Source organism: Pongo abelii, chromosome 1 (genome assembly GCF_028885655.2).
Source record: "Pongo abelii isolate AG06213 chromosome 1, NHGRI_mPonAbe1-v2.0_pri, whole genome shotgun sequence".
Taxonomy (NCBI): domain Eukaryota; kingdom Metazoa; phylum Chordata; class Mammalia; order Primates; family Hominidae; genus Pongo; species Pongo abelii.
Window position 1 is genome coordinate 20,858,576 of NC_071985.2, and position 25,126 is coordinate 20,883,701.

At 68.1% G+C, this 25,126-nt stretch overlaps 11 non-coding genes across 11 annotated transcripts; all 11 read left to right on the forward strand.

Annotated features, from left to right (window-relative positions):
- Positions 1-697: 697 nt before the first annotated feature.
- On the forward strand, positions 698-816 carry LOC129052469 (5S ribosomal RNA). Its single transcript, XR_008517526.1, has one exon. It is a non-coding gene; the product is annotated as a 5S ribosomal RNA (ribosomal RNA).
- Positions 817-3,010: 2,194 nt separating this feature from the next.
- LOC129052470 (5S ribosomal RNA) lies at positions 3,011-3,129 on the forward strand. The gene has a single exon (XR_008517527.1). It is a non-coding gene; the product is annotated as a 5S ribosomal RNA (ribosomal RNA).
- Positions 3,130-5,329: 2,200 nt separating this feature from the next.
- On the forward strand, positions 5,330-5,448 carry LOC129052472 (5S ribosomal RNA). Its single transcript, XR_008517529.1, has one exon. It is a non-coding gene; the product is annotated as a 5S ribosomal RNA (ribosomal RNA).
- A 2,174-nt stretch (positions 5,449-7,622) lies between these two features.
- Positions 7,623-7,741, forward strand: LOC129052636 (5S ribosomal RNA). The gene has a single exon (XR_008517727.1). It is a non-coding gene; the product is annotated as a 5S ribosomal RNA (ribosomal RNA).
- A 2,176-nt stretch (positions 7,742-9,917) lies between these two features.
- On the forward strand, positions 9,918-10,036 carry LOC129052473 (5S ribosomal RNA). Its single transcript, XR_008517530.1, has one exon. It is a non-coding gene; the product is annotated as a 5S ribosomal RNA (ribosomal RNA).
- A 2,196-nt stretch (positions 10,037-12,232) lies between these two features.
- LOC129052474 (5S ribosomal RNA) lies at positions 12,233-12,351 on the forward strand. The gene has a single exon (XR_008517531.1). It is a non-coding gene; the product is annotated as a 5S ribosomal RNA (ribosomal RNA).
- A 2,178-nt stretch (positions 12,352-14,529) lies between these two features.
- LOC129052475 (5S ribosomal RNA) lies at positions 14,530-14,648 on the forward strand. Its single transcript, XR_008517532.1, has one exon. It is a non-coding gene; the product is annotated as a 5S ribosomal RNA (ribosomal RNA).
- A 2,196-nt stretch (positions 14,649-16,844) lies between these two features.
- On the forward strand, positions 16,845-16,963 carry LOC129052476 (5S ribosomal RNA). Its single transcript, XR_008517533.1, has one exon. It is a non-coding gene; the product is annotated as a 5S ribosomal RNA (ribosomal RNA).
- Positions 16,964-19,159: 2,196 nt separating this feature from the next.
- LOC129052477 (5S ribosomal RNA) lies at positions 19,160-19,278 on the forward strand. The gene has a single exon (XR_008517535.1). It is a non-coding gene; the product is annotated as a 5S ribosomal RNA (ribosomal RNA).
- A 2,200-nt stretch (positions 19,279-21,478) lies between these two features.
- LOC129052478 (5S ribosomal RNA) lies at positions 21,479-21,597 on the forward strand. The gene has a single exon (XR_008517537.1). It is a non-coding gene; the product is annotated as a 5S ribosomal RNA (ribosomal RNA).
- A 2,174-nt stretch (positions 21,598-23,771) lies between these two features.
- On the forward strand, positions 23,772-23,890 carry LOC129052628 (5S ribosomal RNA). Its single transcript, XR_008517711.1, has one exon. It is a non-coding gene; the product is annotated as a 5S ribosomal RNA (ribosomal RNA).
- Positions 23,891-25,126: the final 1,236 nt, after the last annotated feature.

Here is a 25,126-nt window from a genome sequence, read left to right on the forward strand (position 1 = left end):
TGTGTGTGTGTGTGTCTGAGTGGGTGAGTCTGTGTGTGTGTGTGTGTGTGCGCGCGTGCGTGCGTGTGCGAGCGAGCGCCGGCGCGTGCGAGCGCGCCCGGCTGTGTCTGTGTGTGGTGGAGTGGATTTGCTCCTGGTGGTGGCGGGGTGTGTCTGGGTTTCTCTCAGCCCCTCTCACCCGGGATCAGGCCGCCGCCTCTAGTGGCAGCCCGGGGCAAAGCGGGGCCACCCCCCCGACCCGCTACCCGCCCCCGCGCCCTCTTGCCCACCGGCCGGACCGGCCTTGGTCGGGACACGCGACCGTGCTGGGGGCGTTGGGAGAGAAAGGCCCCGCGCGGCCCGGCCGGCTGGTCGCCCTTGGCCAGCCCTGACGGCTCCGGGTGGGTGGGGCAAGAGGGGGCCTCGCGGGAGCGCCTGAGCGGCGAGGGACGCAAAACGCCACCTCCGCGGCAGGGCGGAGGACCAGGAGGGGGTCCCGGGATCGTGGGCCCTGGGCCCTGACGCCTCGGAGCACTCCCTGTTCCGAGCGGGCCCCATGTGGTGGAAGCTCGGGAGCTGGGGAGCCGGGGGAAGGCCGCGGGCGAGCGGCTCGGGGGTCCCCGATCCGAGCCCCGCGGCCCCGGGCTGGCGGTGACGGCTGCAATCCGGCGGGCATGGCTGGGCCGGGCTCTTGGGGCAGCCAGGCGCCTGTCTCGGCGTCTACGGCCATACCACCCTGAACGCGCCCGATCTCGTCTGATCTCGGAAGCTAAGCAGGGTCGGGCCTGGTTAGTACTTGGATGGGAGACCGCCTGGGAATACCGGGTGCTGTAGGCTTTTTCTTTGGCTTTTTGCTTTTTCTTTCCTCTTCTTCCAGACGGAGTCTCGCTCTGTCGCCCAGGCTGGAGTGCAGCGGCGCCATCTCGGCTCACTGCAAGCTCCGCCTCCCGGGTTCACGCCCTTCTCCGGCCCCAGCCTCCCGAGTAGCTGGGACTGCAGGCGCCCGCCACCACGCCCGGCTGATTTTTTTTCTATTTTGGGTAGAGACGGGGTTTCACCCTGTTAGCCGGGATGGTCTCTACCTCCTCACCTGGTGATCCACCCGCCTCGGCCTCCCACCCACAGTGCTGGGATTACAGGCGGGAGCCACCGCGCCCGCCCGGCCTGCTGCAGGCTTTTTTGGCTTCCCCGCTGCCTCCCTTCCCCCTACGGTCACCATGCTCCCCAACCTCCTCTCGCTCTGCTCCCCCTTTATCGCCCACCTACACCTCCGCCGCAGCCCAGCCGGAGACCTCCTCCTGGGGGTCCGCCCCTACTGCACGCCGGGCAGCAGCATCCCACCGCTTCCGCCTCGCCGCCGCCCCGCCAGGAGCCCGGCTCCAGCCTGGGAGAGCAGGGGGCCGGACCCCAGAGCCGCAGGCGCGGGTCCCCTGCCGTTCGCGGTGCCTTCCCGCTCCCGGAACGCCCAGGCCATTCAATTCACCCACCGGGCGGCGCGCCGTCGTCGCAACCTTCCAAACCGGGCGAAGGGGCGGGCAGGGGCAGCGGGTGCCACAGGCGCCAGCCCAGACCTCGGCTCCGGAACGCACGGGCTGCTTCACCCGGGGGAAGGACATTGCTTCGCCAGCCACCAGGAAAACAGTCCCTGTGCACCCGGATTCCCAACGGCCCCCCACTTCGTGTCAACACCAGTCCCGAGGACACGCCAGAGACCCAGGCCTCCGGCCCCGCCCGGTGCCACGGCTCCCGCCAAACGGGCGGGCGGGCGCACTCTGCAAATCCCGGGGCCCGCCGCAAGGCACCCAGAGCACAGGGTGGTGCCAAGAAAGGAAGGAACCTACGAAACCCACCTCCAAAGCAAGCAATTCAGCCAAGTAAAAGCCCGTCTCAGCGCTCCGTTGGTCCTCTCACAGGGACCGCCTGGCCCCCGTGTTCTGGCGCAGCCCAAGCCCCCTCCACCCTATCCCGGCCTGCTCAAAAGGGCGCTGCCTACCGGAGACGGGCGCTTCCTCTCGAAGGCTCTATCGCTCTCGCTCTCTAGCTCCCTCCGCCTCTCTCTTCTAGGTTTCCCCCTGGACCTCGCGCTACTTCTGTCGTCTTCCCTCTGTCTCTCTGTCTCTCTCTCTTTCTCTGTCCCTGTCTCTTTCTCAGCCTCTCTGTCTGTCTCCTTCCCTCTCCCCCTCCCCTGTCTCTCTCGATCGCTGTCTCTCTCCCTCCCTCGGTTTCTATCTCTCCATCCATCTCGTCCTTGCTCTCCTTCAAGCCGCGTGTGTGTGTGTACGTGTGTGTGTCTGTGTGTGTGTGTGTGTGTGTGTCTCAGTGGGTGAGTCTGTGTGTGTGTGTGTGTGTCTGAGTGGGTGAGTCTGTGTGTGTGTGTGTGTGTGCGCGCGTGCGTGCGTGTGCGAGCGAGCGCCGGCGCGTGCGAGCGCGCCCGGGTGTGTCTGTGTGTGGGGGAGTGGATTTGCTCCTGGTGGTGGCGGGGTGTGTCTGGGTTTCTCTCAGCCCCTCTCACCCGGGATCAGGCCGCCGCCTCTAGTGGCAGCCCGGGGCAAAGCGGGGCCACCCCCCCGACCCGCTACCCGCCCCCGCGCCCTCTTGCCCACCGGCCGGACCGGCCTTGGTCGGGACACGCGACCGTGCTGGGGGCGTTGGGAGAGAAAGGCCCCGCGCGGCCCGGCCGGCTGGTCGCCCTTGGCCAGCCCTGACGGCTCCGGGTGGGTGGGGCAAGAGGGGGCCTCGCGGGAGCGCCTGAGCGGCGAGGGACGCAAAACGCCACCTCCGCGGCAGGGCGGAGGACCAGGAGGGGGTCCCGGGATCGTGGGCCCTGGGCCCTGACGCCTCGGAGCACTCCCTGTTCCGAGCGGGCCCCATGTGGTGGAAGCTCGGGAGCTGGGGAGCCGGGGGAAGGCCCCGGGCGAGGGGCTCGGGGGTCCCCGATCCGAGCCCCGCGGCCCCGGGCTGGCGGTGACGGCTGCAATCCGGCGGGCATGGCTGGGCCGGGCTCTTGGGGCAGCCAGGCGCCTGTCTCGGCGTCTACGGCCATACCACCCTGAACGCGCCCGATCTCGTCTGATCTCGGAAGCTAAGCAGGGTCGGGCCTGGTTAGTACTTGGATGGGAGACCGCCTGGGAATACCGGGTGCTGTAGGCTTTTTCTTTGGCTTTTTGCTTTTTCTTTCCTCTTCTTCCAGACGGAGTCTCGCTCTGTCGCCCAGGCTGGAGTGCAGCGGCGCCATCTCGGCTCACTGCAAGCTCCGCCTCCCGGGTTCACGCCCTTCTCCGGCCCCAGCCTCCCGAGTAGCTGGGACTGCAGGCGCCCGCCACCACGCCCGGCTGATTTTTTTTCTATTTTGCGTAGAGACGGGGTTTCACTCTGTTAGCCGGGATGGTCTCCACCTCCTCACCTGGTGATCCACCCGCCTCGGCCTCCCACCCACAGTGCTGGGATTACAGGCGGGAGCCACCGCGCCCGCCCGGCCTGCTGCAGGCTTTTTTGGCTTCCCCGCTGCCTCCCTTCCCCCTACAGTCGCCATGCTCCCCAACCTCCCCTCGCTCTGCTCCCCCTTTATCGCCCACCTACACCTCCGCCGCAGCCCAGCCGGAGACCTCCTCCTGGGGGTCCGCCCCTACTGCACGCCGGGCAGCAGCATCCCACCGCTTCCGCCTCGCCGCCGCCCCGCCAGGAGCCCGGCTCCAGCCTGGGAGGGCAGGGGGCCGGACCCCAGAGCCGCAGGCGCGGGTCCCCTGCCGTTCGCGGTGCCTTCCCGCTCCCGGAATGCCCAGGCCATTCAATTCACCCACCGGGCGGCGCGCCGTCGTCGCAACCTTCCAAACCGGGGGAAGGGGCGGGCAGGGGCAGCGGGTGCCACAGGCGCCAGCCCAGACCTCGGCTCCGGAACGCACGGGCTGCTTCACCCGGGGGAAGGACATTGCTTCGCCAGCCACCAGGAAAACAGTCCCTGTGCACCCGGATTCCCAACGGCCCCCCACTTCGTGTCAACACCAGTCCCGAGGACACGCCAGAGACCCAGGCCTCCGGCCCCGCCCGGTGCCACGGCTCCCGCCAAACGGGCGGGCGGGCGCACTCTGCAAATCCCGGGGCCCGCCGCAAGGCACCCAGAGCACAGGGTGGTGCCAAGAAAGGAAGGAACCTACGAAACCCACCTCCAAAGCAAGCAATTCAGCCAAGTAAAAGCCCGTCTCAGCGCTCCGTTGGTCCTCTCACAGGGACCGCCTGGCCCCCGTGTTCTGGCGCAGCCCAAGCCCCCTCCACCCTATCCCGGCCTGCTCAAAAGGGCGCTGCCTACCGGAGCCGGGCGCTTCCTCTCGAAGGCTCTATCGCTCTCGCTCTCTAGCTCCCTCCGCCACTCTCTTCTAGGTTTCCCCCTGGACCTCGCGCTACTTCTGCCGTCTTCCCTCTGTCTCTCTGTCTCTCTCTCTTTCTCTGTCCCTGTCTCTTTCTCAGCCTCTCTGTCTGTCTCCTTCCCTCTCCCCCTCCCCTGTCTCTCTCGATCGCTGTCTCTCTCCCTCCCTCGGTTTCTATCTCTCCATCCATCTCGTCCTTGCTCTCCATCAAGCCGCGTGTGTGTGTGTACGTGTGTGTGTCTGTGTGTGTGTGTGTGTGTGTGTCTCAGTGGGTGAGTCTGTGTGTGTGTGTGTGTGTGTGTGTCTGAGTGGGTGAGTCTGTGTGTGTGTGTGTGTGTGCGCGCGTGCGTGCGTGTGCGAGCGAGCGCCCGCGCGTGCGAGCGCGCCCGGGTGTGTCTGTGTGTGGGGGAGTGGATTTGCTCCTGGTGGTGGCGGGGTGTGTCTGGGTTTCTCTCAGCCCCTCTCACCCGGGATCAGGCCGCCGCCTCTAGTGGCAGCCCGGGGCAAAGCGGGGCCACCCCCCCGACCCGCTACCCGCCCCCGCGCCCTCTTGCCCACCGGCCGGACCGGCCTTGGTCGGGACACGCGACCGTGCTGGGGGCGTTGGGAGAGAAAGGCCCCGCGCGGCCCGGCCGGCTGGTCGCCCTTGGCCAGCCCTGACGGCTCCGGGTGGGTGGGGCAAGAGGGGGCCTCGCGGGAGTCCCTGAGCGGCGAGGGACGCAAAACGCCACCTCCGCGGCAGGGCGGAGGACCAGGAGGGGGTCCCGGGATCGTGGGCCCTGGGCCCTGACGCCTCGGAGCACTCCCTGTTCCGAGCGGGCCCCATGTGGTGGAAGCTCGGGAGCTGGGGAGCCGGGGGAAGGCCGCGGGCGAGCGGCTCGGGGGTCCCCGATCCGAGCCCCGCGGCCCCGGGCTGGCGGTGACGGCTGCAATCCGGCGGGCATGGCTGGGCCGGGCTCTTGGGGCAGCCAGGCGCCTGTCTCGGCGTCTACGGCCATACCACCCTGAACGCGCCCGATCTCGTCTGATCTCGGAAGCTAAGCAGGGTCGGGCCTGGTTAGTACTTGGATGGGAGACCGCCTGGGAATACCGGGTGCTGTAGGCTTTTTCTTTGGCTTTTTGCTTTTTCTTTCCTCTTCTTCCAGACGGAGTCTCGCTCTGTCGCCCAGGCTGGAGTGCAGCGGCGCCATCTCGGCTCACTGCAAGCTCCGCCTCCCGGGTTCACGCCCTTCTCCGGCCCCAGCCTCCCGAGTAGCTGGGACTGCAGGCGCCCGCCACCACGCCCGGCTGATTTTTTTTCTATTTTGGGTAGAGACGGGGTTTCACCCTGTTAGCCGGGATGGTCTCTACCTCCTCACCTGGTGATCCACCCGCCTCGGCCTCCCACCCACAGTGCTGGGATTACAGGCGGGAGCCACCGCGCCCGCCCGGCCTGCTGCAGGCTTTTTTGGCTTCCCCGCTGCCTCCCTTCCCCCTACGGTCACCATGCTCCCCAACCTCCCCTCGCTCTGCTCCCCCTTTATCGCCCACCTACACCTCCGCCGCAGCCCAGCCGGAGACCTCCTCCTGGGGGTCCGCCCCTACTGCACGCCGGGCAGCAGCATCCCACCGCTTCCGCCTCGCCGCCGCCCCGCCAGGAGCCCGGCTCCAGCCTGGGAGGGCAGGGGGCCGGACCCCAGAGCCGCAGGCGCGGGTCCCCTGCCGTTCGCGGTGCCTTCCCGCTCCCGGAACGCCCAGGCCATTCAATTCACCCACCGGGCGGCGCGCCGTCGTCGCAACCTTCCAAACCGGGGGAAGGGGCGGGCAGGGGCAGCGGGTGCCACAGGCGTCAGCCCAGACATCGGCTCCGGAACGCACGGGCTGCTTCACCCGGGGGAAGGACATTGCTTCGCCAGCCACCAGGAAAACAGTCCCTGTGCACCCGGATTCCCAACGGCCCCCCACTTCGTGTCAACACCAGTCCCGAGGACACGCCAGAGACCCAGGCCTCCGGCCCCGCCCGGTGCCACGGCTCCCGCCAAACGGGCGGGCGGGCGCACTCTGCAAATCCCGGGGCCCGCCGCAAGGCACCCAGAGCACAGGGTGGTGCCAAGAAAGGAAGGAACCTACGAAACCCACCTCCAAAGCAAGCAATTCAGCCAAGTAAAAGCCCGTCTCAGCGCTCCGTTGGTCCTCTCACAGGGACCGCCTGGCCCCCGTGTTCTGGCGCAGCCCAAGCCCCCTCCACCCTATCCCGGCCTGCTCAAAAGGGCGCTGCCTACCGGAGACGGGCGCTTCCTCTCGAAGGCTCTATCGCTCTCGCTCTCTAGCTCCCTCCGCCTCTCTCTTCTAGGTTTCCCCCTGGACCTCGCGCTGCTTCTGTCGTCTTCCCTCTGTCTCTCTGTCTCTCTCTCTTTCTCTGTCCCTGTCTCTTTCTCAGCCTCTCTGTCTGTCTCCTTCCCTCTCCCCCTCCCCTGTCTCTCTCGATCGCTGTCTCTCTCCCTCCCTCGGTTTCTATCTCTCCATCCATCTCGTCCTTGCTCTCCTTCAAGCCGCGTGTGTGTGTGTACGTGTGTGTGTGTCTGTGTGTGTGTGTGCGTCTGAGTGGGTGAGTCTGTGTGTGTGTGTGTGTGTGTGTGCGTGTTCGCGCGCGCGTGCGTGCGTGCGTGTGCGAGCGAGCGCCCGCGCGTGCGAGCGCACCCGGGTGTGTCTGTGTGTGGGGGAGTGGATTTGCTCCTGGTGGTGGCGGGGTGTGTCTGGGTTTCTCTCAGCCCCTCTCACCCGGGATCAGGCCGCCGCCTCTAGTGGCAGCCCGGGGCAAAGCGGGGCCACCCCCCCGACACGCTACCCGCCCCCGCGCCCTCTTGCCCACCGGCCGGACGGGCCTTGGTCGGGACACGCGACCGTGCTGGGGGCGTTGGGAGAGAAAGGCCCCGCGCGGCCCGGCCGGCTGGTCGCCCTTGGCCAGCCCTGACGGCTCCGGGTGGGTGGGGCAAGAGGGGGCCTCGCGGGAGCGCCTGAGCGGCGAGGGACGCAAAACGCCACCTCCGCGGCAGGGCGGAGGACCAGGAGGGGGTCCCGGGATCGTGGGCCCTGGGCCCTGACGCCTCGGAGCACTCCCTGTTCCTAGCGGGCCCCATGTGGTGGAAGCTCGGGAGCTGGGGAGACGGGGGAAGGCCCCGGGCGAGGGGCTCGGGGGTCCCCGATCCGAGCCCCGCGGCCCCGGGCTGGCGGTGACGGCTGCAATCCGGCGGGCATGGCTGGGCCGGGCTCTTGGGGCAGCCAGGCGCCTGTCTCCGCGTCTACGGCCATACTAACCTGAATGCGCCCGATCTCGTCTGATCTCGGAAGCTAAGCAGGGTCGGGCCTGGTTAGTACTTGGATGGGAGACCGCCTGGGAATACCGGGTGCTGTAGGCTTTTTCTTTGGCTTTTTGCTTTTTCTTTCCTCTTCTTCCAGACGGAGTCTCGCTCTGTCGCCCAGGCTGGAGTGCAGCGGCGCCATCTCGGCTCACTGCAAGCTCCGCCTCCCGGGTTCACGCCCTTCTCCGGCCCCAGCCTCCCGAGTAGCTGGGACTGCAGGCGCCCGCCACCACGCCCGGCTGATTTTTTTTCTATTTTGCGTAGAGACGGGGTTTCACCCTGTTAGCCGGGATGGTCTCCACCTCCTCACCTGGTGATCCACCCGCCTCGGCCTCCCACCCACAGTGCTGGGATTACAGGCGGGAGCCACCGCGCCCGCCCGGCCTGCTGCAGGCTTTTTTGGCTTCCCCGCTGCCTCCCTTCCCCCTACAGTCGCCATGCTCCCCAACCTCCCCTCGCTCTGCTCCCCCTTTATCGCCCACCTACACCTCCGCCGCAGCCCAGCCGGGGACCTCCTCCTGGGGGTCCGCCCCTACTGCACGCCGGGCAGCAGCATCCCACCGCTTCCGCCTCGCCGCCGCCCCGCCAGGAGCCCGGCTCCAGCCTGGGAGGGCAGGGGGCCGGACCCCAGAGCCGCAGGCGCGGGTCCCCTGCCGTTCGCGGTGCCTTCCCGCTCCCGGAACGCCCAGGCCATTCAATTCACCCACCGGGCGGCGCGCCGTCGTCGCAACCTTCCAAACCGGGGGAAGGGGCGGGCAGGGTCAGCGGGTGCCACAGGCGCCAGCCCAGACCTCGGCTCCGGAACGCACGGGCTGCTTCACCCGGGGGAAGGACATTGCTTCGCCAGCCACCAGGAAAACTGTCCCTGTGCACCCGGATTCCCAACGGCCCCCCACTTCGTGTCAACACCAGTCCCGAGGACACGCCAGAGACCCAGGCCTCCGGCCCCGCCCGGTGCCACGGCTCCCGCCAAACGGGCGGGCGGGCGCACTCTGCAAATCCCGGGGCCCGCCGCCAGGCACCCAGAGCACAGGGTGGTGCCAAGAAAGGAAGGAACCTACGAAACCCACCTCCAAAGCAAGCAATTCAGCCAAGTAAAAGCCCGTCTCAGCGCTCCGTTGGTCCTCTCACAGGGACCGCCTGGCCCCCGTGTTCTGGCGCAGCCCAAGCCCCCTCCACCCTATCCCGGCCTGCTCAAAAGGGCGCTGCCTACCGGAGCCGGGCGCTTCCTCTCGAAGGCTCTATCGCTCTCGCTCTCTAGCTCCCTCCGCCACTCTCTTCTAGGTTTCCCCCTGGACCTCGCGCTACTTCTGCCGTCTTCCCTCTGTCTCTCTGTCTCTCTCTCTTTCTCTGTCCCTGTCTCTTTCTCAGCCTCTCTGTCTCTCTCCTTCCCTCTCCCCCTCCCCTGTCTCTCTCGATCGCTGTCTCTCTCCCTCCCTCGGTTTCTATCTCTCCATCCATCTCGTCCTTGCTCTCCTTCAAGCCGCGTGTGTGTGTGTACGTGTGTGTGTGTCTGTGTGTGTGTGTGTGCGTCTGAGTGGGTGAGTCTGTGTGTGTGTGTGTGTGTGTGTGCGTGTTCGCGCGTGCGTGCGTGCGTGCGTGTGCGAGCGAGCGCCCGCGCGTGCGAGCGCGCCCGGGTGTGTCTGTGTGTGGGGGAGTGGATTTGCTCCTGGTGGTGGCGGGGTGTGTCTGGGTTTCTCTCAGCCCCTCTCACCCGGGATCAGGCCGCCGCCTCTAGTGGCAGCCCGGGGCAAAGCGGGGCCACCCCCCCGACCCGCTACCCGCCCCCGCGCCCTCTTGCCCACCGGCCGGACGGGCCTTGGTCGGGACACGCGACCGTGCTGGGGGCGTTGGGAGAGAAAGGCCCCGCGCGGCCCGGCCGGCTGGTCGCCCTTGGCCAGCCCTGACGGCTCCGGGTGGGTGGGGCAAGAGGGGGCCTCGCGGGAGAGCCTGAGCGGCGAGGGACCCAAAACGCCACCTCCGCGGCAGGGCGGAGGACCAGGAGGGGGTCCCGGGATCGTGGGCCCTGGGCCCTGACGCCTCGGAGCACTCCCTGTTCCGAGCGGGCCCCATGTGGTGGAAGCTCGGGAGCTGGGGAGCCGGGAGAAGGCCGCGGGCGAGCGGCTCGGGGGTCCCCGATCCGAGCCCCGCGGCCCCGGGCTGGCGGTGACGGCTGCAATCCGGCGGGCATGGCTGGGCCGGGCTCTTGGGGCAGCCAGGCGCCTGTCTCGGCGTCTACGGCCATACCACCCTGAACGCGCCCGATCTCGTCTGATCTCGGAAGCTAAGCAGGGTCGGGCCTGGTTAGTACTTGGATGGGAGACCGCCTGGGAATACCGGGTGCTGTAGGCTTTTTCTTTGGCTTTTTGCTTTTTCTTTCCTCTTCTTCCAGACGGAGTCTCGCTCTGTCGCCCAGGCTGGAGTGCAGCGGCGCCATCTCGGCTCACTGCAAGCTCCGCCTCCCGGGTTCACGCCCTTCTCCGGCCCCAGCCTCCCGAGTAGCTGGGACTGCAGGCGCCCGCCACCACGCCCGGCTGACTTTTTTTCTATTTTGCGTAGAGACGGGGTTTCACCCTGTTAGCCGGGATGGTCTCCACCTCCTCACCTGGTGATCCACCCGCCTCGGCCTCCCACCCACAGTGCTGGGATTACAGGCGGGAGCCACCGCGCCCGCCCGGCCTGCTGCAGGCTTTTTTGGCTTCCCCGCTGCCTCCCTTCCCCCTACAGTCGCCATGCTCCCCAACCTCCCCTCGCTCTGCTCCCCCTTTATCGCCCACCTACACCTCCGCCGCAGCCCAGCCGGGGACCTCCTCCTGGGGGTCCGCCCCTACTGCACGCCGGGCAGCAGCATCCCACCGCTTCCGCCTCGCCGCCGCCCCGCCAGGAGCCCGGCTCCAGCCTGGGAGGGCAGGGGGCCGGACCCCAGAGCCGCAGGCGCGGGTCCCCTGCCGTTCGCGGTGCCTTCCCGCTCCCGGAACGCCCAGGCCATTCAATTCACCCACCAGGCGGCGCGCCGTCGTCGCAACCTTCCAAACCGGGGGAAGGGGCGGGCAGGGGCAGCGGGTGCCACAGGCGCCAGCCCAGACCTCGGCTCCGGAACGCACGGGCTGCTTCACCCGGGGGAAGGACATTGCTTCGCCAGCCACCAGGAAAACTGTCCCTGTGCACCCGGATTCCCAACGGCCCCCCACTTCGTGTCAACACCAGTCCCGAGGACACGCCAGAGACCCAGGCCTCCGGCCCCGCCCGGTGCCACGGCTCCCGCCAAACGGGCGGGCGGGCGCACTCTGCAAATCCCGGGGCCCGCCGCAAGGCACCCAGAGCACAGGGTGGTGCCAAGAAAGGAAGGAACCTACGAAACCCACCTCCAAAGCAAGCAATTCAGCCAAGTAAAAGCCCGTCTCAGCGCTCCGTTGGTCCTCTCACAGGGACCGCCTGGCCCCCGTGTTCTGGCGCAGCCCAAGCCCCCTCCACCCTATCCCGGCCTGCTCAAAAGGGCGCTGCCTACCGGAGCCGGGCGCTTCCTCTCGAAGGCTCTATCGCTCTCGCTCTCTAGCTCCCTCCGCCTCTCTCTTCTAGGTTTCCCCCTGGACCTCGCGCTACTTCTGTCGTCTTCCCTCTGTCTCTCTGTCTCTCTCTCTTTCTCTGTCCCTGTCTCTTTCTCAGCCTCTCTGTCTGTCTCCTTCCCTCTCCCCCTCCCCTGTCTCTCTCGATCGCTGTCTCTCTCCCTCCCTCGGTTTCTATCTCTCCATCCATCTCGTCCTTGCTCTCCTTCAAGCCGCGTGTGTGTGTGTACGTGTGTGTGTCTGTGTGTGTGTGTGTGTGTGTGTGTCTCAGTGGGTGAGTCTGTGTGTGTGTGTGTGTGTCTGAGTGGGTGAGTCTGTGTGTGTGTGTGTGTGTGCGCGCGTGCGTGCGTGTGCGAGCGAGCGCCGGCGCGTGCGAGCGCGCCCGGGTGTGTCTGTGTGTGGGGGAGTGGATTTGCTCCTGGTGGTGGCGGGGTGTGTCTGGGTTTCTCTCAGCCCCTCTCACCCGGGATCAGGCCGCCGCCTCTAGTGGCAGCCCGGGGCAAAGCGGGGCCACCCCCCCGACCCGCTACCCGCCCCCGCGCCCTCTTGCCCACCGGCCGGACCGGCCTTGGTCGGGACACGCGACCGTGCTGGGGGCGTTGGGAGAGAAAGGCCCCGCGCGGCCCGGCCGGCTGGTCGCCCTTGGCCAGCCCTGACGGCTCCGGGTGGGTGGGGCAAGAGGGGGCCTCGCGGGAGCGCCTGAGCGGCGAGGGACGCAAAACGCCACCTCCGCGGCAGGGCGGAGGACCAGGAGGGGGTCCCGGGATCGTGGGCCCTGGGCCCTGACGCCTCGGAGCACTCCCTGTTCCGAGCGGGCCCCATGTGGTGGAAGCTCGGGAGCTGGGGAGCCGGGGGAAGGCCCCGGGCGAGGGGCTCGGGGGTCCCCGATCCGAGCCCCGCGGCCCCGGGCTGGCGGTGACGGCTGCAATCCGGCGGGCATGGCTGGGCCGGGCTCTTGGGGCAGCCAGGCGCCTGTCTCGGCGTCTACGGCCATACCACCCTGAACGCGCCCGATCTCGTCTGATCTCGGAAGCTAAGCAGGGTCGGGCCTGGTTAGTACTTGGATGGGAGACCGCCTGGGAATACCGGGTGCTGTAGGCTTTTTCTTTGGCTTTTTGCTTTTTCTTTCCTCTTCTTCCAGACGGAGTCTCGCTCTGTCGCCCAGGCTGGAGTGCAGCGGCGCCATCTCGGCTCACTGCAAGCTCCGCCTCCCGGGTTCACGCCCTTCTCCGGCCCCAGCCTCCCGAGTAGCTGGGACTGCAGGCGCCCGCCACCACGCCCGGCTGATTTTTTTTCTATTTTGCGTAGAGACGGGGTTTCACCCTGTTAGCCGGGATGGTCTCCACCTCCTCACCTGGTGATCCACCCGCCTCGGCCTCCCACCCACAGTGCTGGGATTACAGGCGGGAGCCACCGCGCCCGCCCGGCCTGCTGCAGGCTTTTTTGGCTTCCCCGCTGCCTCCCTTCCCCCTACAGTCGCCATGCTCCCCAACCTCCCCTCGCTCTGCTCCCCCTTTATCGCCCACCTACACCTCCGCCGCAGCCCAGCCGGAGACCTCCTCCTGGGGGTCCGCCCCTACTGCACGCCGGGCAGCAGCATCCCACCGCTTCCGCCTCGCCGCCGCCCCGCCAGGAGCCCGGCTCCAGCCTGGGAGGGCAGGGGGCCGGACCCCAGAGCCGCAGGCGCGGGTCCCCTGCCGTTCGCGGTGCCTTCCCGCTCCCGGAACGCCCAGGCCATTCAATTCACCCACCGGGCGGCGCGCCGTCGTCGCAACCTTCCAAACCGGGGGAAGGGGCGGGCAGGGTCAGCGGGGGCCACAGGCGCCAGCCCAGACCTCGGCTCCGGAACGCACGGGCTGCTTCACCCGGGGGAAGGACATTGCTTCGCCAGCCACCAGGAAAACTGTCCCTGTGCACCCGGATTCCCAACGGCCCCCCACTTCGTGTCAACACCAGTCCCGAGGACACGCCAGAGACCCAGGCCTCCGGCCCCGCCCGGTGCCACGGCTCCCGCCAAACGGGCGGGCGGGCGCACTCTGCAAATCCCGGGGCCCGCCGCCAGGCACCCAGAGCACAGGGTGGTGCCAAGAAAGGAAGGAACCTACGAAACCCACCTCCAAAGCAAGCAATTCAGCCAAGTAAAAGCCCGTCTCAGCGCTCCGTTGGTCCTCTCACAGGGACCGCCTGGCCCCCGTGTTCTGGCGCAGCCCAAGCCCCCTCCACCCTATCCCGGCCTGCTCAAAAGGGCGCTGCCTACCGGAGCCGGGCGCTTCCTCTCGAAGGCTCTATCGCTCTCGCTCTCTAGCTCCCTCCGCCACTCTCTTCTAGGTTTCCCCCTGGACCTCGCGCTACTTCTGCCGTCTTCCCTCTGTCTCTCTGTCTCTCTCTCTTTCTCTGTCCCTGTCTCTTTCTCAGCCTCTCTGTCTCTCTCCTTCCCTCTCCCCCTCCCCTGTCTCTCTCGATCGCTGTCTCTCTCCCTCCCTCGGTTTCTATCTCTCCATCCATCTCGTCCTTGCTCTCCTTCAAGCCGCGTGTGTGTGTGTACGTGTGTGTGTGTCTGTGTGTGTGTGTGTGCGTCTGAGTGGGTGAGTCTGTGTGTGTGTGTGTGTGTGTGTGTGCGTGTTCGCGCGTGCGTGCGTGCGTGCGTGTGCGAGCGAGCGCCCGCGCGTGCGAGCGCGCCCGGGTGTGTCTGTGTGTGGGGGAGTGGATTTGCTCCTGGTGGTGGCGGGGTGTGTCTGGGTTTCTCTCAGCCCCTCTCACCCGGGATCAGGCCGCCGCCTCTAGTGGCAGCCCGGGGCAAAGCGGGGCCACCCCCCCGACCCGCTACCCGCCCCCGCGCCCTCTTGCCCACCGGCCGGACGGGCCTTGGTCGGGACACGCGACCGTGCTGGGGGCGTTGGGAGAGAAAGGCCCCGCGCGGCCCGGCCGGCTGGTCGCCCTTGGCCAGCCCTGACGGCTCCGGGTGGGTGGGGCAAGAGGGGGCCTCGCGGGAGAGCCTGAGCGGCGAGGGACCCAAAACGCCACCTCCGCGGCAGGGCGGAGGACCAGGAGGGGGTCCCGGGATCGTGGGCCCTGGGCCCTGACGCCTCGGAGCACTCCCTGTTCCGAGCGGGCCCCATGTGGTGGAAGCTCGGGAGCTGGGGAGCCGGGAGAAGGCCGCGGGCGAGCGGCTCGGGGGTCCCCGATCCGAGCCCCGCGGCCCCGGGCTGGCGGTGACGGCTGCAATCCGGCGGGCATGGCTGGGCCGGGCTCTTGGGGCAGCCAGGCGCCTGTCTCGGCGTCTACGGCCATACCACCCTGAACGCGCCCGATCTCGTCTGATCTCGGAAGCTAAGCAGGGTCGGGCCTGGTTAGTACTTGGATGGGAGACCGCCTGGGAATACCGGGTGCTGTAGGCTTTTTCTTTGGCTTTTTGCTTTTTCTTTCCTCTTCTTCCAGACGGAGTCTCGCTCTGTCGCCCAGGCTGGAGTGCAGCGGCGCCATCTCGGCTCACTGCAAGCTCCGCCTCCCGGGTTCACGCCCTTCTCCGGCCCCAGCCTCCCGAGTAGCTGGGACTGCAGGCGCCCGCCACCACGCCCGGCTGACTTTTTTTCTATTTTGCGTAGAGACGGGGTTTCACCCTGTTAGCCGGGATGGTCTCCACCTCCTCACCTGGTGATCCACCCGCCTCGGCCTCCCACCCACAGTGCTGGGATTACAGGCGGGAGCCACCGCGCCCGCCCGGCCTGCTGCAGGCTTTTTTGGCTTCCCCGCTGCCTCCCTTCCCCCTACAGTCGCCATGCTCCCCAACCTCCCCTCGCTCTGCTCCCCCTTTATCGCCCACCTACACCTCCGCCGCAGCCCAGCCGGGGACCTCCTCCTGGGGGTCCGCCCCTACTGCACGCCGGGCAGCAGCATCCCACCGCTTCCGCCTCGCCGCCGCCCCGCCAGGAGCCCGGCTCCAGCCTGGGAGGGCAGGGGGCCGGACCCCAGAGCCGCAGGCGCGGGTCCCCTGCCGTTCGCGGTGCCTTCCCGCTCCCGGAACGCCCAGGCCATTCAATTCACCCACCAGGCGGCGCGCCGTCGTCGCAACCTTCCAAACCGGGGGAAGGGGCGGGCAGGGGCAGCGGGTGCCACAGGCGCCAGCCCAGACCTCGGCTCCGGAACGCACGGGCTGCTTCACCCGGGGGAAGGACATTGCTTCGCCAGCCACCAGGAAAACTGTCCCTGTGCACCCGGATTCCCAACGGCCCCCCACTTCGTGTCAACACCAGTCCCGAGGACACGCCAGAGACCCAGGCCTCCGGCCCCGCCCGGTGCCACGGCTCCCGCCAAACGGGCGGGCGGGCGCACTCTGCAAATCCCGGGGCCCGCCGCAAGGCACCCAGAGCACAGGGTGGTGCCAAGAAAGGAAGGAACCTACGAAACCCACCTCCAAAGCAAGCAATTCAGCCAAGTAAAAGCCCGTCTCAGCGCTCCGTTGGTCCTCTCACAGGGACCGCCTGGCCCCCGTGTTCTGGCGCAGCCCAAGCCCCCTCCACCCTATCCCGGCCTGCTCAAAAGGGCGCTGCCTACCGGAGCCGGGCGCTTCCTCTCGAAGGCTCTATCGCTCTCGCTCTCTAGCTCCCTCCGCCTCTCTCTTCTAGGTTTCCCCCTGGACCTCGCGCTACTTCTGTCGTCTTCCCTCTGTCTCTCTGTCTCTCTCTCTTTCTCTGTCCCTGTCTCTTTCTCAGCCTCTCTGTCTGTCTCCTTCCCTCTCCCCCTCCCCTGTCTCTCTCGATCGCTGTCTCTCTCCCTCCCTCGGTTTCTATCTCTCCATCCATCTCGTCCTTGCTCTCCTTCAAGCCGCGTGTGTGTGTGTACGTGTGTGTGTCTGTGTGTGTGTGTGTGTGTGTGTGTCTCAGTGGGTGAGTCTGTGTGTGTGTGTGTGTGTCTGAGTGGGTGAGTCTGTGTGTGTGTGTGTGTGTGCGCGCGTGCGTGCGTGTGCGAGCGAGCGCCGGCGCGTGCGAGCGCGCCCGGGTGTGTCTGTGTGTGGGGGAGTGGATTTGCTCCTGGTGGTGGCGGGGTGTGTCTGGGTTTCTCTCAGCCCCTCTCACCCGGGATCAGGCCGCCGCCTCTAGTGGCAGCCCGGGGCAAAGCGGGGCCACCCCCCCGACCCGCTACCCGCCCCCGCGCCCTCTTGCCCACCGGCCGGACCGGGCTTGGTCGGGACACGCGACCGTGCTGGGGGCGTTGGGAGAGAAAGGCCCCGCGCGGCCCGGCCGGCTGGTCGCCCTTGGCCAGCCCTGACGGCTCCGGGTGGGTGGGGCAAGAGGGGGCCTCGCGGGAGCGCCTGAGCGGCGAGGGACGCAAAACGCCACCTCCGCGGCAGGGCGGAGGACCAGGAGGGGGTCCCGGGATCGTGGGCCCTGGGCCCTGACGCCTCGGAGCACTCCCTGTTCCGAGCGGGCCCCATGTGGTGGAAGCTCGGGAGCTGGGGAGCCGGGGGAAGGCCCCGGGCGAGGGGCTCGGGGGTCCCCGATCCGAGCCCCGCGGCCCCGGGCTGGCGGTGACGGCTGCAATCCGGCGGGCATGGCTGGGCCGGGCTCTTGGGGCAGCCAGGCGCCTGTCTCGGCGTCTACGGCCATACCACCCTGAACGCGCCCGATCTCGTCTGATCTCGGAAGCTAAGCAGGGTCGGGCCTGGTTAGTACTTGGATGGGAGACCGCCTGGGAATACCGGGTGCTGTAGGCTTTTTCTTTGGCTTTTTGCTTTTTCTTTCCTCTTCTTCCAGACGGAGTCTCGCTCTGTCGCCCAGGCTGGAGTGCAGCGGCGCCATCTCGGCTCACTGCAAGCTCCGCCTCCCGGGTTCACGCCCTTCTCCGGCCCCAGCCTCCCGAGTAGCTGGGACTGCAGGCGCCCGCCACCACGCCCGGCTGATTTTTTTTCTATTTTGCGTAGAGACGGGGTTTCACCCTGTTAGCCGGGATGGTCTCCACCTCCTCACCTGGTGATCCACCCGCCTCGGCCTCCCACCCACAGTGCTGGGATTACAGGCGGGAGCCACCGCGCCCGCCCGGCCTGCTGCAGGCTTTTTTGGCTTCCCCGCTGCCTCCCTTCCCCCTACAGTCGCCATGCTCCCCAACCTCCCCTCGCTCTGCTCCCCCTTTATCGCCCACCTACACCTCCGCCGCAGCCCAGCCGGAGACCTCCTCCTGGGGGTCCGCCCCTACTGCACGCCGGGCAGCAGCATCCCACCGCTTCCGCCTCGCCGCCGCCCCGCCAGGAGCCCGGCTCCAGCCTGGGAGGGCAGGGGGCCGGACCCCAGAGCCGCAGGCGCGGGTCCCCTGCCGTTCGCGGTGCCTTCCCGCTCCCGGAACGCCCAGGCCATTCAATTCACCCACCGGGCGGCGCGCCGTCGTCGCAACCTTCCAAACCGGGGGAAGGGGCGGGCAGGGTCAGCGGGGGCCACAGGCGCCAGCCCAGACCTCGGCTCCGGAACGCACGGGCTGCTTCACCCGGGGGAAGGACATTGCTTCGCCAGCCACCAGGAAAACTGTCCCTGTGCACCCGGATTCCCAACGGCCCCCCACTTCGTGTCAACACCAGTCCCGAGGACACGCCAGAGACCCAGGCCTCCGGCCCCGCCCGGTGCCACGGCTCCCGCCAAACGGGCGGGCGGGCGCACTCTGCAAATCCCGGGGCCCGCCGCAAGGCACCCAGAGCACAGGGTGGTGCCAAGAAAGGAAGGAACCTACGAAACCCACCTCCAAAGCAAGCAATTCAGCCAAGTAAAAGCCCGTCTCAGCGCTCCGTTGGTCCTCTCACAGGGACCGCCTGGCCCCCGTGTTCTGGCGCAGCCCAAGCCCCCTCCACCCTATCCCGGCCTGCTCAAAAGGGCGCTGCCTACCGGAGCCGGGCGCTTCCTCTCGAAGGCTCTATCGCTCTCGCTCTCTAGCTCCCTCCGCCACTCTCTTCTAGGTTTCCCCCTGGACCTCGCGCTACTTCTGCCGTCTTCCCTCTGTTTCTCTGTCTCTCTCTCTTTCTCTGTCCCTGTCTCTTTCTCAGCCTCTCTGTCTGTCTCCTTCCCTCTCCCCCTCCCCTGTCTCTCTCGATCGCTGTCTCTCTCCCTCCCTCGGTTTCTATCTCTCCATCCATCTCGTCCTTGCTCTCCTTCAAGCCGCGTGTGTGTGTGTACGTGTGTGTGTCTGTGTGTGTGTGTGTGTGTCTCAGTGGGTGAGTCTGTGTGTGTGTGTGTGTGTGTGTGTCTGAGTGGGTGAGTCTGTGTGTGTGTGTGTGTGTGCGCGCGTGCGTGCGTGTGCGAGCGAGCGCCGGCGCGTGCGAGCGCGCCCGGGTGTGTCTGTGTGTGGGGGAGTGGATTTGCTCCTGGTGGTGGCGGGGTGTGTCTGGGTTTCTCTCAGCCCCTCTCACCCGGGATCAGGCCGCCGCCTCTAGTGGCAGCCCGGGGCAAAGCGGGGCCACCCCCCCGACCCGCTACCCGCCCCCGCGCCCTCTTGCCCACCGGCCGGACCGGCCTTGGTCGGGACACGCGACCGTGCTGGGGGCGTTGGGAGAGAAAGGCCCCGCGCGGCCCGGCCGGCTGGTCGCCCTTGGCCAGCCCTGACGGCTCCGGGTGGGTGGGGCAAGAGGGGGCCTCGCGGGAGCGCCTGAGCGGCGAGGGACGCAAAACGCCACCTCCGCGGCAGGGCGGAGGACCAGGAGGGGGTCCCGGGATCGTGGGCCCTGGGCCCTGACGCCTCGGAGCACTCCCTGTTCCGAGCGGGCCCCATGTGGTGGAAGCTCGGGAGCTGGGGAGCCGGGGGAAGGCCGCGGGCGAGCGGCTCGGGGGTCCCCGATCCGAGCCCCGCGGCCCCGGGCTGGCGGTGACGGCTGCAATCCGGCGGGCATGGCTGGGCCGGGCTCTTGGGGCAGCCAGGCGCCTTTCTCGGCGTCTACGGCCATACCACCCTGAACGCGCCCGATCTCGTCTGATCTCGGAAGCTAAGCAGGGTCGGGCCTGGTTAGTACTTGGATGGGAGACCGCCTGGGAATACCGGGTGCTGTAGGCTTTTTCTTTGGCTTTTTGCTTTTTCTTTCCTCTTCTTCCAGACGGAGTCTCGCTCTGTCGCCCAGGCTGGAGTGCAGCGGCGCCATCTCGGCTCACTGCAAGCTCCGCCTCCCGGGTTCACGCCCTTCTCCGGCCCCAGCCTCCCGAGTAGCTGGGACTGCAGGCGCCCGCCACCACGCCCGGCTGATTTTTTTTCTATTTTGGGTAGAGACGGGGTTTCACCCTGTTAGCCGGGATGGTCTCTACCTCCTCACCTGGTGATCCACCCGCCTCGGCCTCCCACCCACAGTGCTGGGATTACAGGCGGGAGCCACCGCGCCCGCCCGGCCTGCTGCAGGCTTTTTTGGCTTCCCCGCTGCCTCCCTTCCCCCTACGGTCACCATGCTCCCCAACCTCCCCTCGCTCTGCTCCCCCTTTATCGCCCACCTACACCTCCGCCGCAGCCCAGCCGGAGACCTCCTCCTGGGGGTCCGCCCCTACTGCACGCCGGGCAGCAGCATCCCACCGCTTCCGCCTCGCCGCCGCCCCGCCAGGAGCCCGGCTCCAGCCTGGGAGGGCAGGGGGCCGGACCCCAGAGCCGCAGGCGCGGGTCCCCTGCCGTTCGCGGTGCCTTCCCGCTCCCGGAACGCCCAGGCCATTCAATTCACCCACCGGGCGGCGCGCCGTCGTCGCAACCTTCCAAACCGGGGGAAGGGGCGGGCAGGGTCAGCGGGTGCCACAGGCGCCAGCCCAGACCTCGGCTCCGGAACGCACGGGCTGCTTCACCCGGGGGAAGGACATTGCTTCGCCAGCCACCAGGAAAACTGTCCCTGTGCACCCGGATTCCCAACGGCCCCCCACTTCGTGTCAACACCAGTCCCGAGGACACGCCAGAGACCCAGGCCTCCGGCCCCGCCCGGTGCCACGGCTCCCGCCAAACCGGCGGGCGGGCGCACTCTGCAAATCCCGGGGCCCGCCGCCAGGCACCCAGAGCACAGGGTGGTGCCAAGAAAGGAAGGAACCTACGAAACCCACCTCCAAAGCAAGCAATTCAGCCAAGTAAAAGCCCGTCTCAGCGCTCCGTTGGTCCTCTCACAGGGACCGCCTGGCCCCCGTGTTCTGGCGCAGCCCAAGCCCCCTCCACCCTATCCCGGCCTGCTCAAAAGGGCGCTGCCTACCGGAGCCGGGCGCTTCCTCTCGAAGGCTCTATCGCTCTCGCTCTCTAGCTCCCTCCGCCACTCTCTTCTAGGTATCCCCCTGGACCTCGCGCTACTTCTGCCGTCTTCCCTCTGTCTCTCTGTCTCTCTCTCTTTCTCTGTCCCTGTCTCTTTCTCAGCCTCTCTGTCTGTCTCCTTCCCTCTCCCCCTCCCCTGTCTCTCTCGATCGCTGTCTCTCTCCCTCCCTCGGTTTCTATCTCTCCATCCATCTCGTCCTTGCTCTCCTTCAAGCCGCGTGTGTGTGTGTACGTGTGTGTGTCTGTGTGTGTGTGTGTGTGTGTGTCTCAGTGGGTGAGTCTGTGTGTGTGTGTGTGTGTGTGTGTCTGAGTGGGTGAGTCTGTGTGTGTGTGTGTGTGTGCGCGCGTGCGTGCGTATGCGAGCGAGCGCCGGCGCGTGCGAGCGCGCCCGGGTGTGTCTGTGTGTGGGGGAGTGGATTTGCTCCTGGTGGTGGCGGGGTGTGTCTGGGTTTCTCTCAGCCCCTCTCACCCGGGATCAGGCCGCCGCCTCTAGTGGCAGCCCGGGGCAAAGCGGGGCCACCCCCCCGACCCGCTACCCGCCCCCGCGCCCTCTTGCCCACCGGCCGGACCGGCCTTGGTCGGGACACGCGACCGTGCTGGGGGCGTTGGGAGAGAAAGGCCCCGCGCGGCCCGGCCGGCTGGTCGCCCTTGGCCAGCCCTGACGGCTCCGGGTGGGTGGGGCAAGAGGGGGCCTCGCGGGAGCGCCTGAGCGGCGAGGGACGCAAAACGCCACCTCCGCGGCAGGGCGGAGGACCAGGAGGGGGTCCCGGGATCGTGGGCCCTGGGCCCTGACGCCTCGGAGCACTCCCTGTTCCGAGCGGGCCCCATGTGGTGGAAGCTCGGGAGCTGGGGAGCCGGGGGAAGGCCGCGGGCGAGCGGCTCGGGGGTCCCCGATCCGAGCCCCGCGGCCCCGGGCTGGCGGTGACGGCTGCAATCCGGCGGGCATGGCTGGGCCGGGCTCTTGGGGCAGCCAGGCGCCTGTCTCGGCGTCTACGGCCATACCACCCTGAACGCGCCCGATCTCGTCTGATCTCGGAAGCTAAGCAGGGTCGGGCCTGGTTAGTACTTGGATGGGAGACCGCCTGGGAATACCGGGTGCTGTAGGCTTTTTCTTTGGCTTTTTGCTTTTTCTTTCCTCTTCTTCCAGACGGAGTCTCGCTCTGTCGCCCAGGCTGGAGTGCAGCGGCGCCATCTCGGCTCACTGCAAGCTCCGCCTCCCGGGTTCACGCCCTTCTCCGGCCCCAGCCTCCCGAGTAGCTGGGACTGCAGGCGCCCGCCACCACGCCCGGCTGATTTTTTTTCTATTTTGGGTAGAGACGGGGTTTCACCCTGTTAGCCGGGATGGTCTCTACCTCCTCACCTGGTGATCCACCCGCCTCGGCCTCCCACCCACAGTGCTGGGATTACAGGCGGGAGCCACCGCGCCCGCCCGGCCTGCTGCAGGCTTTTTTGGCTTCCCCGCTGCCTCCCTTCCCCCTACGGTCACCATGCTCCCCAACCTCCCCTCGCTCTGCTCCCCCTTTATCGCCCACCTACACCTCCGCCGCAGCCCAGCCGGAGACCTCCTCCTGGGGGTCCGCCCCTACTGCACGCCGGGCAGCAGCATCCCACCGCTTCCGCCTCGCCGCCGCCCCGCCAGGAGCCCGGCTCCAGCCTGGGAGGGCAGGGGGCCGGACCCCAGAGCCGCAGGCGCGGGTCCCCTGCCGTTCGCGGTGCCTTCCCGCTCCCGGAACGCCCAGGCCATTCAATTCACCCACCGGGCGGCGCGCCGTCGTCGCAACCTTCCAAACCGGGGGAAGGGGCGGGCAGGGGCAGCGGGTGCCACAGGCGTCAGCCCAGACATCGGCTCCGGAACGCACGGGCTGCTTCACCCGGGGGAAGGACATTGCTTCGCCAGCCACCAGGAAAACAGTCCCTGTGCACCCGGATTCCCAACGGCCCCCCACTTCGTGTCAACACCAGTCCCGAGGACACGCCAGAGACCCAGGCCTCCGGCCCCGCCCGGTGCCACGGCTCCCGCCAAACGGGCGGGCGGGCGCACTCTGCAAATCCCGGGGCCCGCCGCAAGGCACCCAGAGCACAGGGTGGTGCCAAGAAAGGAAGGAACCTACGAAACCCACCTCCAAAGCAAGCAATTCAGCCAAGTAAAAGCCCGTCTCAGCGCTCCGTTGGTCCTCTCACAGGGACCGCCTGGCCCCCGTGTTCTGGCGCAGCCCAAGCCCCCTCCACCCTATCCTGGCCTGCTCAAAAGGGCGCTGCCTACCGGAGCCGGGCGCTTCCTCTCGAAGGCTCTATCGCTCTCGCTCTCTAGCTCCCTCCGCCACTCTCTTCTAGGTTTCCCCCTGGACCTCGCGCTACTTCTGTCGTCTTCCCTCTGTCTCTCTGTCTCTCTCTCTTTCTCTGTCCCTGTCTCTTTCTCAGCCTCTCTGTCTGTCTCCTTCCCTCTCCCCCTCCCCTGTCTCTCTCGATCGCTGTCTCTCTCCCTCCCTCGGTTTCTATCTCTCCATCCATCTCGTCCTTGCTCTCCTTCAAGCCGCGTGTGTGTGTGTACGTGTGTGTGTGTCTGTGTGTGTGTGTGTGCGTCTGAGTGGGTGAGTCTGTGTGTGTGTGTGTGTGTGTGCGTGTTCGCGGGCGCGTGCGTGCGTGCGTGTGCGAGCGAGCGCCCGCGCGTGCGAGCGCGCCCGGGTGTGTCTGTGTGTGGGGGAGTGGATTTGCTCCTGGTGGTGGCGGGGTGTGTCTGGGTTTCTCTCAGCCCCTCTCACCCGGGATCAGGCCGCCGCCTCTAGTGGCAGCCCGGGGCAAAGCGGGGCCACCCCCCCGACCCGCTACCCGCCCCCGCGCCCTCTTGCCCACCGGCCGGACGGGCCTTGGTCGGGACACGCGACCGTGCTGGGGGCGTTGGGAGAGAAAGGCCCCGCGCGGCCCGGCCGGCTGGTCGCCCTTGGCCAGCCCTGACGGCTCCAGGTGAGTGGGGCAAGAGGGGGCCTCGCGGGAGCGCCTGAGCGGCGAGGGACCCAAAACGCCACCTCCGCGGCAGGGCGGAGGACCAGGAGGGGGTCCCGGGATCGTGGGCCCTGGGCCCTGACGCCTCGGAGCACTCCCTGTTCCGAGCGGGCCCCATGTGGTGGAAGCTCGGGAGCTGGGGAGCCGGGGGAAGGCCGCGGGCGAGGGGCTCGGGGGTCCCCGATCCGAGCCCCGCGGCCCCGGGCTGGCGGTGACGGCTGCAATCCGGCGGGCATGGCTGGGCCGGGCTCTTGGGGCAGCCAGGCGCCTGTCTCGGCGTCTACGGCCATACCACCCTGAACGCGCCCGATCTCGTCTGATCTCGGAAGCTAAGCAGGGTCGGGCCTGGTTAGTACTTGGATAGGAGACCGCCTGGGAATACCGGGTGCTGTAGGCTTTTTCTTTGGCTTTTTGCTTTTTCTTTCCTCTTCTTCCAGACGGAGTCTCGCTCTGTCGCCCAGGCTGGAGTGCAGCGGCGCCATCTCGGCTCACTGCAAGCTCCGCCTCCCGGGTTCACGCCCTTCTCCGGCCCCAGCGTCCCGAGTAGCTGGGACTGCAGGCGCCCGCCACCACGCCCGGCTGATTTTTTTTCTATTTTGCGTAGAGACGGGGTTTCACCCTGTTAGCCGGGATGGTCTCCACCTCCTCACCTGGTGATCCACCCGCCTCGGCCTCCCACCCACAGTGCTGGGATTACAGGCGGGAGCCACCGCGCCCGCCCGGCCTGCTGCAGACTTTTTTGGCTTCCCCGCTGCCTCCCTTCCCCCTACGGTCACCATGCTCCCCAACCTCCCCTCGCTCTGCTCCCCCTTTATCGCCCACCTACACCTCCGCCGCAGCCCAGCCGGAGACCTCCTCCTGGGGGTCCGCCCCTACTGCACGCCGGGCAGCAGCATCCCACCGCTTCCGCCTCGCCGCCGCCCCGCCAGGAGCCCGGCTCCAGCCTGGGAGGGCAGGGGGCCGGACCCCAGAGCCGCAGGCGCGGGTCCCCTGCCGTTCGCGGTGCCTTCCCGCTCCCGGAACGCCCAGGCCATTCAATTCACCCACCAGGCGGCGCGCCGTCGTCGCAACCTTCCAAACCGGGGGAAGGGGCGGGCAGGGGCAGCGGGTGCGACAGGCGCCAGCCCAGACCTCGGCTCCGGAACGCACGGGCTGCTTCACCCGGGGGAAGGACATTGCTTCGCCAGCCACCAGGAAAACAGTCCCTGTGCACCAGGATTCCCAACGGCCCCCCACTTCGTGTCAACACCAGTCCCGAGGACACGCCAGAGACCCAGGCCTCCGGCCCCGCCCGGTGCCACGGCTCCCGCCAAACGGGCGGGCGGGCGCACTCTGCAAATCCCGGGGCCCGCCGCAAGGCACCCAGAGCACAGGGTGGTGCCAAGAAAGGAAGGAACCTACGAAACCCACCTCCAAAGCAAGCAATTCAGCCAAGTAAAAGCCCGTCTCAGCGCTCCGTTGGTCCTCTCACAGGGACCGCCTGGCCCCCGTGTTCTGGCGCAGCCCAAGCCCCCTCCACCCTATCCCGGCCTGCTCAAATGGCGCTGCCTACTGGAGCCGGGCGCTTCCTCTCGAAGGCTCTATCGCTCTCGCTCTCTAGCTCCCTCCGCCACTCTCTTCTAGGTTTCCCCCT